The following is a 17,808-nucleotide window of genomic DNA, read 5'->3' as shown; positions in this document are numbered from 1 at the left end:
GGGATGGGTAAACCTGACTGATGTTCCCTTATCTGACCCTAAAGGAGAACTGTATGTCGATGGCTCTTGTTTTAAATTACCAGATGACACCACCACTGCAGCTTATGCTTTCATTACATTGCAGACGGTGTTAGAGATATCACAAGTTCCCTATCAGTCTGCTCAAGCCGCTGAGCTTGCTGCCCTTATTCAAGCTTGCAAATGAAGTGAAGGGTTGGACGTCACTATTCATACAGACAGCCAGTACCCATTCTGGGTCATGCATAATTTTGGGCAGCTTTGGGCAGAGAGAGGATTTCCTACCTCCCATGGTATCAACATTCAGCATGGGCACATTATATTATCTTTTGTCTGCTTCAACACTCCCCAAGAAATTGGTACTAATCAGATGCAGCGCCCATAGAAAGGTCACCGATAATGTGGGTAGAGGAAATGCTTTTAAAGATCAGGTAACTAAGTAAACGGCCCAAAGTGAGATGAAACGCATGTTTTTTGCAGGTCCAGCTAGGTGGGTTCCTGAGGTCCTTATTTGAGAATACTCCTGAAAGTGTAAACGAGACAAAAATTTAAATCACGTAGCGAAATGGCAGGAGAGTACAGCACAGTTGAATGAGGAAGGGTGTTCGATTGATAAATCGGAGCAACAGAAATGGATGTGGCCCGATGCATATGTTCTTCCTGTGGTTACTATGGCACATGGTCCTGCTCTTATTAGTGCAAAAGGCATTTGTAAATTGTTAGCCCCTGTGTGGCATAATGATAACATTTCCAAGATGGCTGCACATTTATTGAAATCCTGCAGGGTATGTATGATGCATAATCCAGGCAAGGGCACCCCTACATCACCTGGTAATTTTGCGCCACCCACTTTTCCTTTTTAAGTCCTCCAAATAGACTACATCGAATTAGAGCAATGCAATAACCTTAAGTACGTTTTGGTGGTTGTATGTGCATTTAATAAATGGGTTGAGGCCTACCCCACTAAAGATAATATGGCCATTACGACTACAAAAGTACTCCTTAAAGAGTACTTTCCTAGTTTTGGCTTGCCCCGAGTTATCTAGATTGACAACGGAGGTCATTTTAATTGGAAAGTGATTGTATTGATTTGTGAAGAGTTGCACATTAAGCAGAAATTTCACGCTGCCAATAACCCCCAGTCAGCCGGCCTTGTTGAGAAGTACAACAGTACTATCAAACTGAAATTGGCAAAAATCCAAGAGACAACAGGGTAAAATGGCCAGATGCTCTACCAGTAGCTCTTTTGTCAACAAGAACCACAACTCATTCTAGAACTGGATTGCCACCTTATGAGGTCGTGCTTGGCCGCCCGGCAAATGTTCTGAGATTGAGTTTCCTGTGTTGCTTGATTATCTTGACAAGTTAACAAAAAGTTTACGTTCTATTCACCAACAGGTGCAGGAGCCCTTACTTCTGTATTAGAGGGTCTGGCCATGACATTCAGCCTCGAAATTATATTCTCAGCCGGAACTACCAGAGGAAGAAATGTTTGCAGCTGCGCTGGAAGGGTCCTGTTTAGGTTCTGTTGATGACATGGGGGGCTGTGAAGATTGCTGGCCAAAAGAACTGGGTCCACGCCACTCACTGCTGGAGGATCCCTTTGTTGTTGCCATATGACCAGTGGATAAAAGAGGATGTGGGCGACACAGAGTGCGAACAGGTGCCCAGGTTTGTTTCCTTCAGCGACGCTTAGCGGATCTGGACCCAGACAGATAAAGAGAACGATGATGTTTTAAACAAGGCTGTTCCCCTAGAAATTCAAGCTATTCAGGAACCTTTCTTTATTGCTCACACAGTGCCTGGGGCTACCAGGTACAATTTGCGCCCTCAGCTGAGTAATACTGAGTCTGAGGAGAAGAAAGATTAGGGATGGACTGCACAAGATGGGTAATACCTTCTCGTCTTAACATTAGGTATGGAGAACAAAAGTAGACCTTTCAGGTATACTGTCTTTATCGACGTGGGATAGATTAAAAGAGCTTAGGAAAGAGAAAACTTCACCCTGCCTGTGCTCAAGAGTGCCAACCTATTGATGGACCATAGGAGACTGTGCCAGTGAGGATCTGACGGACACTGGGAACTTGTATATTTCTTGTATATATTTTTAGCATTCTTGTCCCTTTGCAATTCATTATGCATTTCTTTTGTAGAAAGGTTGCTGCAGAAAAGCAGCAAATAGGTCTTGTTGCACAGCATAATATGATGTGGCCACAGAAAAATAAATTGATATGTGTTGTTCTTTCGGTTTTGCTGATAATAATATTATGTGGGGTACCATCGGTTTTGGAAAATGATCAAAGTATACCTCTACGCAACAAGGGTAAGGTTATCTCCCTGAAAAGAAACAAAAGAATAGCCCTGAGTAGTGTATTCTTTGGAGAAGGGACAGCTTGCTACCCCCACTTAATCTGTTACTAGTTTGTGGACTGCATATCTATTGTTGCTTGTAAATTATACATATACTCGGCCGACTCAATTTGGTTTTGGTTATCTGGGACCATGTCTACACCATAGAAAGCCACTGGGAATGGGTTACCGAGGTTGTGATAACAATACATATTGCGAAAATTTATATATGGAAAAACAGAATGTTACATTGGTGTGTTGGCATTACAAGGAATTTATAGTTACCCATGAGGCCAGCTATTATCCCCCTTGCTGCCCCATTGTGAATAGCACTGATACTTTACTATGTATAAGTTGCTCAGGAATAGTGTTGTATAAAAAAATAATCTCCTTGGTGAATGATGAGAATCCAAGTACTTTTGGAATGAACTCCAAGCATGCAGCAGTGGATTATGAGGGACCGATTTGTGCACACCCAGGGTTTTTCTTCTTGTCTAATGGGACATATTCTAATGTCCACAATGGTACAGATGATGTAGCTCTTGGAATGGTGTTGCCTTTGGCTGTACCTTGTAAATATGCTAAGCCTAACATACGATGGGTTAAAAGACCTTTGACGAAAGAATTCTGGGAGGGAGTGACCGATATAGAGGTCAATAATTATAGCAATGGGATCACTTTTGGATACATCCTTTCTTCAATTTTCACTTTGGGTGGTACCTCAATGGCCTCGGGTGAGAAAGCTAGAGAATATTTTGGGGGTAAGCTGCATGCAAATCTTATCTAACACAACAATAGCAGCTTTGCGCGACATCACCACTCAGTTGCAGAGTATGCAGATATATTCGGAATAGATGAGATATGCAGTTAATTTTATTCTATCAAAGCTTGTAAATAGTTGATAATAGGACGGGTGGGAGGTGTGGGGGCTGGTCAACTCCGCCTGCAGAGTTTCGCCTGCTCGGCCTACTTCGCGCAGCGCAGAGTGGGCAAAACTCTGCGCACTCTACAGGCGGAACGGAACTCTCCACCCACCCTTAGTTGAGATATGAATTTTTAAAGAGCAAGATCCTTCTTAGAAGCAATAAGCTCTATTTGTGATATATAGTTGCACTGAACCGGGGCAAAATCAAAAGTTCAGGTCAGCCACTTTGGAGCGCAGGCTTGCTACAGGAATCAGGCTTGGTCCGCTGAGAAGTACCTTTTTGTGTCGATGATGACGACAAGATGCGGGATGCAGATGAGGCGATGCATCGGCCCAAACAGAGAAGCTTTCCTATGCAATGGCAGAGATACGTTGGTTCTGAGAGCGATGCGATGGTTCTGAAGAGAATGCATTGACTCTGCTTTGGTAGTAGAAGATGCGTCAGTTTCCAAGATGCAAAGTGTCTGGTTTTTCCTTGCAACAGAGGTGATGCATTGATTCGGATAGCAATGCGCTTGTTCCGAAGGCGTTGTGCCAGCTCTGCTCCTGCAAGAGCGGTGATATGCTGATTCTGCTCTCACATCAGTGAATCCTTTGGTGCTGAATGTAAACACCTTGGGCCCACTTCCCATGGTCCAGGTGTAGGAGCAGAGTGTTTTAATTTAAAGTCTTTTATTACCCTGTGACTTCAGAACAGGAGGCCAGATAGATCGCCCTTGGAGTCACTCTGGACTCAAGGGACAAGAGAGGCATGTCCAGTCCTTCTCAGCAAGGAAAATAGCGCAGCAGGCATCAGGTCAGCACAGCAAGAAAGCTTTTCTAGAGGATAGCAGCCAAGCAGAGTGCCAGCCATTCAGCGGCACAGAAGTCCTTCTTTTTGGCAGGGTATCTTCAGGCCCAGAAGTGTACAGAGTTGGTAGGGTCTGAAGTCCAGTTCTTATATGCAGTGGTGCATTTGAAGTGGAGGAGACTTCAAAGAAGGCGTTAAAGTGCATTGAGGTCCTCTCTTCCTGCCTTGGCTCCAGACTCACTTTAGGGGGTATGCAGGCATTTGTGTGTAGACATGACACAGGCTACTCAGGTGTTAATGTGAGGCTGTGCCCAGCTCCTCCCTCCAACCTGCCAGGATGCCCAATCAAGGCCCATCAAGTCACACCATTGTGTGAGGCTGTCTAGGGCTATACAAAAAGTCCAGTTGTCACTGACCCCCAACTGATCAGAGACAGGCTGCAGGCACACTGGTCTGATAGTAGGAAAATGCTAACTTTCTTAAAGTGGCATTTCAATGTTGTAATGATTAATTTGACTTTACCATTAAAGATGATTTGCCATTTTAAATCCATAGGTATTCAACATGACAGATTGACTCCCTCTCAATCAGGAATTACAGCTTATTAGGGTAATGAGGAACCCCCAATGTTATTTTATGAGAGAGGTACGCCTCACAGTAGTTAAAAAAGACTTTTGAAGTTTTTTACGACCACAATTTAAAAGTACATGTCCTACTTTTAGATTACACAGCACCTTGCCCTATAAATGAATGAATGAATATGTTCATTGTGTGATTACTTAAAATCTTTACAATATGATGTTAAAAACATATATCATGAGTAAAAAACAGAATCAAGCTTTAAAATCTTACCATTGAAAGGGAATGTACACAGCCGATGCTGACTGTGTAGTTAGCAAATGAGGATACAAGTATGAATATAGTTTATTTTTTGGGCCCCTAAGGAAACGTAGTCCTTGCAGAGTGGGGTTCTCTTATGGTGGAGCATGTCAAAATATTAGTCGCTCTCACTGTGTGCCATTTGTTTTTCCAAGAGTGAATGAGCTTAGTAAATTAATTTGCCAACATTGGCCATATTCTTCACTGTATCCAACGTGTAGAGCTGGCAGAAGGCATCCTTGGCTGTGCAAGTGCCCATTAGTCTGGTTTTGAAGTAGGTTCGGCTGGCTTGCTGCAGAGCTGGGCAGCATAGGAGTATATGTGCCAGGGACTCCCTTCTATAATTGCATAGACAACACTCTGTGATATCAGTGAGCTCTTTCCAGATTAGATATAGTTCTTCTATGGGAAGTGGATGTAGTCTTGCGGCTAAGATCTGATATGATTGCTGACTCAATATGACCTGCATGAGGTGGTGCTTGGTCATTTGTAGGACTTGTGGAAGGCACAAGGTTTTGTGGAAGTCCCTGGCAGCTAGGGATTCCATGTCCAGTTTGCGGGAGCAAAAACGCAGTTGCTTTTTTACATTTAATTTGATGGCGGCATAGTCAATTAGGCTCAGGTCCCAATTCTCAGTGGCTAGCTACAATTGATCCTTTGCTGCTGAAAGTTTAACAGACCAGGGATTGTTAGGTTTTGTGAAAATGGGTTTATGACAGCCTTTTTGGAGTTAGCTGGGCCCATAGTTGCCAGGTGGTAGTGTTTTGCTAAGGTGGCCATCTCTTCAAATTTTTGTTGGATGAGGTCGATCTCAAGGTGGATGAAGGTGTTTCTTGTGGATGCAGGCAAGCGATATATTTTTTTAGATGCTGAGCTTTGAATTTTCTCCAGGTCTGCCTCGAGTATTCCTTGGAATGCCTGTTGTGCGTAGTTAAGTGATGGTAGCAGTTTAGCCGGCAGTACCCTTCAGATAGCCATATTTGTTGGGCTGTTTAGAGTGGCATGCAGCTTGCACAGGAAGTGCGTGACCATCTTTCCTTACAGCTGCTGTTTTTGTAGATAGAACGAAGGGCGGCCAATCCCGCTTAGTTAGGCGCCTAGGTAGTTGTAACTTTGCACATAGTCCAGGTTCAAAGTAGCCAAGCACCACTTAATTAGTTTTTTCTTTGTGTAACTTTCAAAGATCACAGTTTTAGATTGGCTCCTAGCTGTCAACTCGTTTTTGGTGTTGAATTCAGATAGGGTGGTGAAAGCCTTTTGGAGGCCCGGTCTTTTGTGGTCGAAAAACAACTAGGTCATCGGCATACTGTATTAAATGGAATTTTTTGTCCCCGATTTTTGGAGTGACGAAGAAAGCCCCCTGCAGTGCTGAGCCTAGATTTTTACTCGAGCGGAAGCTTTCTCAATGCGAACAGATGGTTTCTCAATGAGAGAGGTGGCGAGCATGCACGAACACTCGCACTGAGAAATCTGACCGCCCGCATTGCAGATATCGCCTGGAGGTTGATTTTCCATTCTCGCGGTCGCCAACGGATGTTGAAGATCGCAATAGAGGAAAAATCTCACCCGGAGGTGGAATTTCCTCGCTCTCACTCGCCAACATGACATTGACAAACGCAAGCGAGGAAAAAACTCAACTCCTCAAGTCAGAGTTGTGGAGTGCAGAAAACTCTGGAAACTCTGCAAGCGGAGAGGAGTTCACTGCCCAGACTTACATAATATGGACTGTTTCAATTGTTTTAAGATACAACTGCACATCCTCAATTGAATATGTGCTATTTGCTTTAGTCTGTCACTGCAGCCTAATATTATCTATTGTATATCAGTCTGTCTTGATTGCACCAGAATTTCATTATTGTCTGGATTATTGTGGGATTCTGTTGCCTTACATAATGAAAAATTGTGAAATTTTGAATAATTTTCCTTTTGTATATTAAAATAATCTACTTTTTTTTAACTGTTACCGTGTGTAATGTCAGTTTACAAAGGAACATTATTCTTTTTCTACATAGACCTTTTTAGCTTACCCTGCTTTGTTTTTCTAATCTTTATTATTTTTTGTTTCTACCGAGTGAAGGTCAGTTGTTGATATACTAGCTCATGACCAAGAAGGCAATCCAACTTATTTGCACTCAAAGCACTTGAGGGTGTCTTTCCTGAGTATTTGTTAGCATGGAACCATTTCTTTTTCTGCCCAGGTGGGGTTTGGGTGTTCTGACCTGTGGAACTAATTTGGGGACCTTTAGAGAACTCCTTGTTTTATGTTTTCCCCCCTTCTAATGGGGACCCTGACCACCCTTGTGGTGATCTCCCCAGATACCTTCTTGATGATTCTAGTTCTGAGCCAGCAGTCTGCCTCCTTAGCAAGTTTCCTTGGCTCAGTGACCTTACTATTGATCAGGTGTTGGGGCACATCTGAAAAACAAAAACTGAACGTGAGATCTCTTGCAAGCAAGTTATAGAGCCCATGTTAATCTTTCACATCACTAACCTTCACCCAGACTTCCAGTGCCGTGCAAAAGGAACCTACACAATTCACCTAGGACTGATGGGCAAGCTTCTATCTGTCCCTAAACGTTTGCCTTTACTTTTCAGGGGTGAGACTAAATTTCATGACAAAGGTTTCCTTCATGGGAGTATACCTGATCCTTGTCACATTCTCTAGGACCAGTAAGGTGTCCCTCTCCTTACTAGGAATATACTTCCTGAGGTTAGCCCCTCAATCCTCATCAGGGATTCTTTGCATCTGCAAAGCTACCTCATAAGCTCCAAACTATTTATCAATGTTGTCCCCCACAACACAGACAGGCACCACACCTTTAGAAATGTGGACTCTTGTCTCGAGAGGGCACTGTAGGTAAGATGCCATTGTCACTGTTGCACCCTGCATGTCTCACCTTGATTTCAAGCTTTGTAAAACTCCTCTCATGGGCAAAATGCCCCAACGTCATTCTTTCCCCCATAGCCAGTGTTTCTCTATGCTAAGGCTCTTTTTCCCTCAGCCTTCTTTTTCTCCATCTTTAGTTTGGACATCTCAGTCTGAACTATGTTTTTGCCTTCCCGCATGCGTGTTCCTCTGGGGACTAGCCCTTGAGAAGACACACTCCTCTCTACTTTGGCAGGGACCTCCAACTCATAAGACAAACCACCCCCCTCAGCTGATTGTTTCATCTCCGGACTGGTATCTAGCTCCTCTCTTTACTTTACCCCATCATCATCTCCTTCTGTTTGTGTAACCAGTGGCTGGTGAAATTCCACCCAGGCCCTCAGTGCCTTATGGACCTCCAACTTGGCTGCAGAAGTCCTTGAGCTCAGCCACATTGTTAACATATATGTTGGCAAGCTCAAACTCCATCCTTGCAGGTGTGATTTTGGGCATAACAGTAAAGTATAATGAGAGGGAATTTGGAAAAAGTAAAACAGCCAATCAAGGAAAATTTAAAAAACTCAAATTGGACTCAATTTATTTATCTGGAATTTGCAGTTTAACACAAAACACTGTATTCCACTGCACAATCACAAGTCCTTATCCTCACTGCTGATCACCAATGTAAGAAATTGGGTTACTGGTTGAGGAGAGGTGAATCCCTACTGAAGCAGAAACCACAATCCTTGTCAAAATGAAGTCACAAGCAAACTCCCAAATTAACATGTGCTCAACTCTCCGGTAGCTTGGCAAAGAGCAGTTAGGCTTAACTTAGTGGCAATGTGTAAAGTTTTTTATGTAGCAATAAAATAAAAACACAACACAAGAAAAGAAAATCAATATTTAATACAATAATTCAAGACCAAAATGACAAAAATCCAATGAGTAGAGCCAGAGAAATGTAAGTTTAAAGATTTCAGGGAAAATAGCACCAAAAGGCAGCAGTCACCGACTGTGGTTATCTGCTTGTGCCACAACGGGAACAAACAATTCAGAAAAGGGGGTGGTGATGAACAGAGTGTCTGAATTAAGCAGACCACTCTTACCCAGTCCAAAGATCAGGGCTTGATACATCACCGTTATTTAGCTCACTGCACCATCCCAGCTCAGAACCTGGCTATATGCAAATCAGTCTGTCCCTGGACCAGTGCATCATGGGAACAGGGCAGACTAAACTACCAAGCCAATTCTTCACCAGAAAGGAGACAAGCTACCGGGGACCGGTTTCTGGCATTTCAGCCGTCGTCGGCCCGGCTTGCTTGAATCCTGATGGTGCAGTGAGCAAGGGACTCATGTCTGATTATACCCTGCCACACCTATAGTGGCCAAAAACGATTCAGAAAAGGGGTGGTGATGAACAGAGTGTCTGAATTAAGCAGACCACTCTTACCCAGTCCAAAGATCAGGGCTTGATCCATCACCATTATTTAGCTCACTGCACCATCCCAGCTCAGAACCTGGCTATATGCAAATCAGTCTGTCCCTGGCCCAGTGCATCATGGGAACAGGGCAGACTAAACTACCAAGCCAATTCTTCACCAGAAAGGAGACAAGCTACCGGGGACCAGTTTCTGGCATTTCAGCCGTCGTTGGCCCGGCTTGCTTGAATCCTGATGGTGCAGTGAGCAAGGGACTCATGTCTGAGTATACCCTGCCACACCTATAGTGGCCAAAAACGATTCCGAAAAGGGGGTGGTGATGAACAGAGTGTCTGAATTAAGCAGACCACTCTTACCCAGTCCAAAGATCAGGGCTTGATCCATCACCGTTATTTAGCTCACTGCACCATCCCAGCTCAGAACCTGGCTATATGCAAATCAGTCTGTCCCTGGCCCAGTGCATCATGGGAATAGGGCAGACTAAACTACCAAGCTAATTCTTCACCAGAAAGGAGACAAGCTACCGGGACAGGAACAGACTAATTTGCATATAGCCAGGTTCTGAGCTGGGATGGTGCAGTGAGCTAAAAAACGGTGTTGGATCTAGCCCTGATCTCTTGACTGGGTGAGAGTATTCTGCTTAATTCAGAAACTCTGTCCATCACCACCCCTTGTTGTTAAATATTTTGTCCACCCTAAGCGTGGAAGGGTATACTCAGATGTGAGTCCCTTGCTCATTGCACCATCAGGATTCAAGCAAGCCGGGCCGATGACGGCTGAAATGCCAGAAACCGGTCCCCGGAAGCTTGTTTCCTTCCCAGTGTAAGAATTGGCTTGGTAGTTTGGTTTGCCCTGTTCCCATCATGCACTGGGACAGGAACAGACTAATTTGCATATAGCCAGGTTCTGAGCTGGGATGGTGCAGTGAGCTAAAAAATGGTGTTGGATCTAGCCCTGATCTCTTGACTGGGTGAGAGTATTCTGCTTAATTCAGAAATGCTGTCCATCACCACCCCTTGTTGTTAAATACAACGGGAACAAAGTCCTAAGTTCAGGCCAATCACGATGAAGCATGAGTCGGCTACACAAACCCACTTAAGTCCACTGAACACAGTACCTTAATCCTGGTTGTGAAAAGATTCAGAGTTCCATGTCGAGGATGCATTGCGCAGCAAAGGAGATGCAAGGTCCAGGTGAAGGGATGCATCACGCATTGCTTGTTGTTGGTATCTGCAAAGTGCAATGTCCTTGTGTGGAGATGCATCACTCCATGGTCATTGCAACAGGCTCCATTGAGCGAAGGAATGTCCTTGCATTAAGACGCATCACATTGTGGTGGTTCTGGCTGGCTGCGACGAGCTTTGTGAAGTTTTTGCGCTGGGGAGGTCCGCGCAGTACAATCGATGCATCAGTCCCAAGGGTGATGCATAGAGCAGCAGAAGTGATGTGCTGGTTCTGTGGCAGATGTGACTTGCATAGAAGGAGATGTGCCGGGCTTGCTGAATACACAGATGGGCTGCAGAGCACCTTTAGGCCTATGTCCAAGGGTTCAGGACCGGGGTGGCACCACTTGGGAGGGTAGGACTCACAGATCGCAGTGTCCAGGAGATGGGTTCACAGTTGTTGGAAGCCTGTTCTATTACTGATTCTTCTGAGCAGGAGACCAGTCAACCAGCCCTTGGAGTCACACTGAGGTCCTGGGTTTAGAGTTGCAGCTCGAGTTCTTCCAACCTAGGCAAGAAGGCAGCAGGGCACCAGGTCAGCACAGCAGGGCAGCAGTCCATCGGAGCAGCAGTCGAGCAGAGTCGAAGAACTTTAAGCAGCTCAGCAGTCCTTCTTTCTGGCAGACTCAACAGGTCCAGAAGTGTACTGAAGGGGAGGGTCTGGGGGTCCAATGCTATCCACTTTGAAGTGGATGAAGCTTCTAGAGGATTCTACTACCCTGAGGTGTGTGACATCCGCATCCTGCCAGTCCTGGCCTCGGCTTGTCTGGGGTCATAAAAGAACACTGTCAAACCCTTTGTGAGAGTGCTCAGGCAGAGCCTTTGTGATGTGCAAGTGTGGTAAGTGACATCTCCTCCGCCTTGTTAACTCAGGATAGCCTATCCTGCTGACACCTGTCATTCCTTTGTCTCACTGTCTGGGAGAAATACACAGAAAACAACTGCCAGCTACACCTAGTCATGTGACCCATGATCAGGCTGTAGGCACCAAATGGTTAAGATGTGAAAACGGCAACTCTCTAAAAATGACATTTTCAGAATTATGATAAAAAAGGAAGAGAAGAGTGCTTTTAATTATAATTCTGTAGACACCAAACTTGAACAGTCAACCTCCTTCCAATTGTAAGCTATCTCTAATTGATAGTAATAAGGTAATCCAATGTTATCCTATAGGAGAGGGAGACCTTGCAACAGTGAAATCCGAATTTAGGATTTTTTAACTACCAGTAATTTAAACCTTACAATGTTCTACTTTTGGAATGTATTGCACTCTTTCATCTGGGTTGTTCGGGCCTACACTAGTGGTGATATATGTATTCAAAAGTAAGATTTAGGTCTGGCAAAAGATGTATTTTGCCTGGTCGAATTGGCAGCTTAAAAATTGCTCACACAGGCTTGATTGGCAGGCCTGAGACATGTTTGAAAGGCTACTTAAGGTGGTGACACAACCATAGCTGCAGGACCACTAGCAGCATTTAATGTATAAGCCTCGCATACATGTAATACCATTTTACTAGGGGCAAACAAGTAAATTAAATGTGTCAATTGGGACTGAGACAATTGTATCATGTTTAGCACTGTTTAGCAGTGGTAAAGTGTGCAGCATCCTAAAGCCAGCAAAAAAGAAGTTCACAAAACAGGAGGGTTGAAGGCAAAAATGTTGTGGACAACCACATCAAGGATGCCAGGTCGTACAAGGGCATTTGAAATTTTGTCCAGAATAAATCACTAGTTCTGTATGGTGCTCTTTCAATATGAAAGTCTAATATGTATGGACTCTTATAATCTTATGATGAATTGGCATGAAAAAAACAAAAGAAAAGGAAAAAATTTACTCCTGATTAACGTTGCCTTAAAATGCTAATTAAAATGGACGGACTGAAGGTGTTGTGCACAAAAAATAAACAAACAGGACTCTCTCACACACTGCAGAAATATTATTGCTGTTATTAAACTTGAAATTAAAAAAATATAATTTTTGATAACTTTTGATAATTGCAACACATGATTTTTTTATCATGATAGCAAATAATTAATTGACAATGGTACAATGAGCATTCCTTGAAAGTTAATAAGATTAAATGCAACAAATTTAACAGGGAGATAACAACATTGTATGCCATGATCCTTATGAATTTACAAGGAAAATCGTAATCTATTCCATAATCGGGCCTGTTTGCTGTGCCCCCCCCCCACTTTTTGCCCCCAATTTGACTACTATGTGCTGGCTTTATGACTCTGACTTTTCCCTGGGCTCTGCTAACCAGACCCAGGGCCTGTGCTATGGTTAAAAGTATATGGCAATTAGATATTATAGAATGATCCGAGCCTCCAAAGCATCCCACTATAACATTCGCATTATAGAAGCAGAGAATTCCTCGAAGGAGCTTTTTAAGATCTTTAAAGAAATCTCTGTAACCGCCTCTAACAATACTTCCCTTAATGATTCAGTCGATACTTGCAATAAGATCGCTAAGTATTTTTCCGGCAAGATCACTGACATCTATGCCAACTTTTCGGGCAACATAAAACCAGGACATGACTTTGCTGAGAGTGATGATGCTGCTCCCACAGATTTATGCCTGCGTAATTTCACGGTCCCTTCCCTGGAAATCTTTGTAAAAATCTGCCAAGGTATTAAATCTGGTTCCCCTCGGGATCCGGCTCCTCCCAAAATAATAGCTGCTAGTCTGGCTGTTTTGGAGCCCCACCTTAGGCACGTGCTACAAATTTCCTTTTCTACAGCCTGTCTGCCTGAAGACTGGAAAAAAGCAATCGTACTTCCAATAAAGAAAAAGCCCAATGTGAGTCAGGATACCCTAGACAATTTAAGACCTATATCTCTGCTACCTTACCTAGCCAAAGTCGCAGAGAAAATAGCAAATATTCAACTCATGGCCTATCTCGAATCCCAAAATGCTTTACACAGCTCTCAGTCTGGTTTTAGATCAGGCTATTCAACAGAGACAGCGCTCCTGAGAGCGACTGAAACTTTACGGGAAGGCGCAGATGAGGGTAAGACCATGGCACTCATTATGCTGGACCTCAGTGCTGCGTTTGACACTGTAGCACACTTCATCTTGCTACAGTGTCTAAACAAAGCTGGGGTCACCGGGAAGGCACTGGGCTGGCTGAAAGCTTTCCTAACCAACCGGAGCTTTCAGGTTCAGAGAGGCAATTTTCTCTCGGACAGCATAGCGTTAGAACAGGGGGTACCTCAGGGCTCTGCCCTGAGTCCCACCCTGTTCAACCTGTATATGGCCCCACTGGTAGGGGTGGTCCAATCGTACGGCGTAGAGCTAGTCTCTTACGCCGACGATACTCAACTGCTGATCTCCCTGTCCCAAGTTCCCTCCTTGGCTGCTGAAAATTTTAAAACCTGCATGAGCAATCTTGCAGATTGGATGACCCAACATTGCCTCAAACTTAACGGCTCGAAGACTGAGGTGTTGATAATTGGAGGCAAGGACACTAGCTGGACCAAGGAGTGGTGGCCATCCTGTCTGGGGCCTCTGCCTACTCCCGGCAGAGAAGCAAAGAATTTAGGTGTCTGGGTGGATACCAAACTCTCCTTTGACAGCCATGTAAATAAAATTGTAGGGAAGTGCTTTGGGGTCATGAAAACTCTCAACCGTACCCTGGACCTTCTCCCTTTGGAGGCCAGGCGTACCTTGACTCAGGCCCTAGTAACCTCTCGCATGGACTATGGCAATGTACTTCTTCTTGGTACTTCGGAAAAGAACATCAGGAGACTGCAGGTACTACAAAACTCGGCAGCACGGCTAGCATTGAGATTACCCAGAAGAGTTGCTTCTAAATCCACCTTGGCAACCCTTCATTGGCTGCCCATCAGGAAGAGAATTCTTTTTAAAGCCCTTCTTTTATGCTTTAGAATTATCTCTCACAGTGCACCGTCCTACTTGTCTGACCTAGCTGTCCCATACGAGCCTAACAGAGCACTTCGCTCGATGGGAAAGGGCCTCCTCATGATCCCCCGTATAAAAAAATCCAGAATGGGAGGTCGGTCTTTTCATTCCCTGGCAGCAACCAAATGGAACACCCTTCCCATCAATATTAGGTTAGCAAAAAATGAAGCCACCTTCAGGAAACTTCTAAAAACACACCTATTTGCCCTTTAGGCTCTTCCCCTCCTCTGATCTCTGAATCTATTCCTCAGCGCGGGGATACGCCGGTAGGCGTCACCATGCGCTCTACAAACCCCTTTATTATATAAATTCAATTTCAATTCAATTTCAGCCTTCTTAGCTGCCAGTTGACCGGTGCATGCGCTTTGTGCACTTCAGGAATCGAGCTGCTGCTCGTTTTAAAGATAACCTTGTTTAATATTTTATTTTAGTTTGGTGTAATTTTTCCCCTGTTTTTAATAGCGCCTGATAGCGCCTGGCCCTTACTTGCACTCTAACTTAAGGGAAACTCACCGCTGTTTGGCGGGTCCGCTTCCCGGCGCAGTTCCGCTTCGTAGCGCCATCTTGGGTGTGGATGGTGCCGATTCTTAGCGCTAATAGGCAGGCGTAACGCTCTAGTCGCCAGTAGGACGCTAGGCGGGTATTTAACTGAGGTAAACTGCTCGTTCTTCCTTCTTAGCTGCCAGTTGACCGGTGCATGCGCTTTGTGCACTTCAGGAATCGAGCTGCTGCTCGTTTTAAAGATAACCTTGTTTAATATTTTATTTTAGTTTGGTTTAATTTTTCCCCTGTTTTTAATAGCGCCTGATAGCGCCTGGCCCTTACTTGCACTCTAACTTAAGGGAAATTCACCGCTGTTTGGCGGGTCCGCTTCCCGGCGCAGTTCCGCTTCGTAGCGCCATCTTGGGTGTGGATGGTGCCGATTCTTAGCGCTAATAGGCAGGCGTAACGCTCTAGTCACCAGTAGGACGCTAGGCGGGTATTTAACTGAGGTAAACTGCTCGTTCTTCCTTCTTAGCTGCCAGTTGACCGGTGCATGCGCTTTGTGCACTTCAGGAATCGAGCTGCGGCTCGTTTTAAAGATAACCTTGTTTAATATTTTATTTTAGTTTGGTGTAATTTTTCCCCTGTTTTTAATAGCGCCTGATAGCGCCTGGCCCTTACTTGCACTCTAACTTAAGGGAAACTCACCGCTGTTTGGCGGGTCCGCTTCCCGGCGCAGTTCCGCTTCGTAGCGCCATCTTGGGTGTGGATGGTGCCAATTCTTAGCGCTAATAGGCAGGCGTAACGCTCTAGTCGCCAGTAGGACGCTAGGCGGGTATATAACTGAGTCATGCTGACGCGCAGCGGATACGCGCTGCGGGGACGCCAGACTGACGCCGGAGTTACGCCAGAGTTCAGCCCGTCTGCGCCCGTCCGCGCTATGGACGCGCTGCAGGACGGGCTGGACCCTGGGACTCCCGCTCTATCTCTCTCCTCTATCCGGGATGACTTGTTTCGTACATTGCTGTCTCTGAGACCCCCTTTGCATCTCTGTCATCATCGGCTCATACCGGAGGTATTGCATAAGGCGCGGTCGTGCCCCTTTTGTAAATTATCTTTTAATTTTTCCAGTCAGGCCATTAGGAATCCTCCTCCCCCTGTGTCTGGTAGGCTCATTTCCCAACCCAAACAGGGCTTTCTGATCAATGCACGATCCTTGATCAAACACGGGATAGAATTTCATGATTTTGTTAACATGAGGCAACCTGACTGGGTCTTTGTCACCGAGACATGGGCCTCTGACTCCTCTGGTCACGACCTTCTTCTGGCCATACCTGAAGGTTATACCTTCCTGAGGTTAGATAGAGAACGTCGCAGAGGTGGTGGACTGGCTATTCTCTTTAAATCCACACTCTCTTGCACCATCAAACCCCTATCGGTTCCTACGGACCCATTCGAGGCCTTATATTTCTGTATTGTACATGCTCCATCGAGTTCCTTTTCTGGAATTCTACTATACAGACCCCCGGGTTCCAGAGTTAATTTCTGCCCAGAACTCTTTAGAATTTTGGAACCCTACTTTGGTAGACCTCATCTAACCATCTTGGGCGATATTAATTTTCATTTAGAGGATAGGACCTCGAAAGATACCTCCTCTTTGCTTAATTCTTTCTAGGCTTGCGACTTGTCCAAAGAGTTTTACACCCGACCCACAAGGCGGGGCACACTCTTGATGGGATTTTCTCTAATGACTCCAGATTAACTGTCGGCACGCCGGTACCGATAATCTGGTCTGACCATCTAGCAGTCCCACTGTCCCTGGACATCCCTTGCTCTGATGCTGATTTGGGCACTGGCAAAAAATGCTTCAAAAGGAGTTTCAGAAACTTTACAAATGAGGCTCTGGCCCTCTTCATCCATAATACTAACATCACATCCCAGCGGGTGGTGAATGAGTCGGCTCAAGAACTTACGGATGCTATTACCAGAGCCGCAGACGAACTAGCCCCCCCCCCTTTCTGAAATCTGTAGCTCGACAGAAGCCAACTGCCCCTTGGTTCACAACTGCCCTGAGGCTTCTTAGACAAAAATGCAGACAGAAGGAACGAGGATGGCGCAAATCCTGGGATCCCAAAGATCGAGAAGTCTATAAGAGCCAGTTACGAGAATACAAAAATAGAGTGATAAAGGAAAAACAGGACTACTTTACCAACTTAACCTGTTCTCTAACATCTTCTAAAGAGCTCTTTAAAATTGTGGACTCACTGTGCTCTCTCCAGGTACCAGATCCCGTGGTTGCCTCACAGGAGCTATGTAACAACATATCAGACTTCTTCTATAATAAAATAGATGATATCTATATAGCTCTACAATCACATAGGAAATCTCTGAGTGCTGAGGACTTCTCTCGAATTAAATTGCTGGAATCTTGGAATATAGATGCCCCCAGTTCCTCAATCATTTTCCTGCTCTTTCCTTGGGGGGACTCAATCTCCTTTTGGACAAAACGAAATCATCTTCCCCACTGGACCCAGTCCCTTTGACATTACTAAAGGACTGTAGGGATATCATTCTTCCTCCGATGCTGGAAGTAATGAATGGAGCCATGGAACAAGGTACTTTTCCACTAGTCTGGAAGAAAGCTATTGTAAAGCCTCTTCTGAAAAAGTCCACCTCAGACCCCGGCATATTGAAGAACTTCAGACCCATATCTCTCCTGCCGGCCCCTGCCAAGATGTTGGAGACTCACTTGAACTTTCATCTTTCTAACTTCCTCGATGCTTCAGGCTTCTTGGATGGGTCCCAACATGGCTTTAGAAAGCTGCATAGCACGGAGTCTGCTTTGACTACAGTCATGGATAACATCCGCAGGAAAGTTGATCTGGGTCAAACCACCGTGCTGGTACTGCT

The sequence above is a fragment of the Lissotriton vulgaris genome, chromosome 1_1 (genome assembly GCF_964263255.1).
Source record: "Lissotriton vulgaris chromosome 1_1, aLisVul1.2, whole genome shotgun sequence".
Lineage (NCBI taxonomy): Eukaryota > Metazoa > Chordata > Amphibia > Caudata > Salamandridae > Lissotriton > Lissotriton vulgaris.
Note: the sequence above shows the minus strand (reverse complement) of the source record.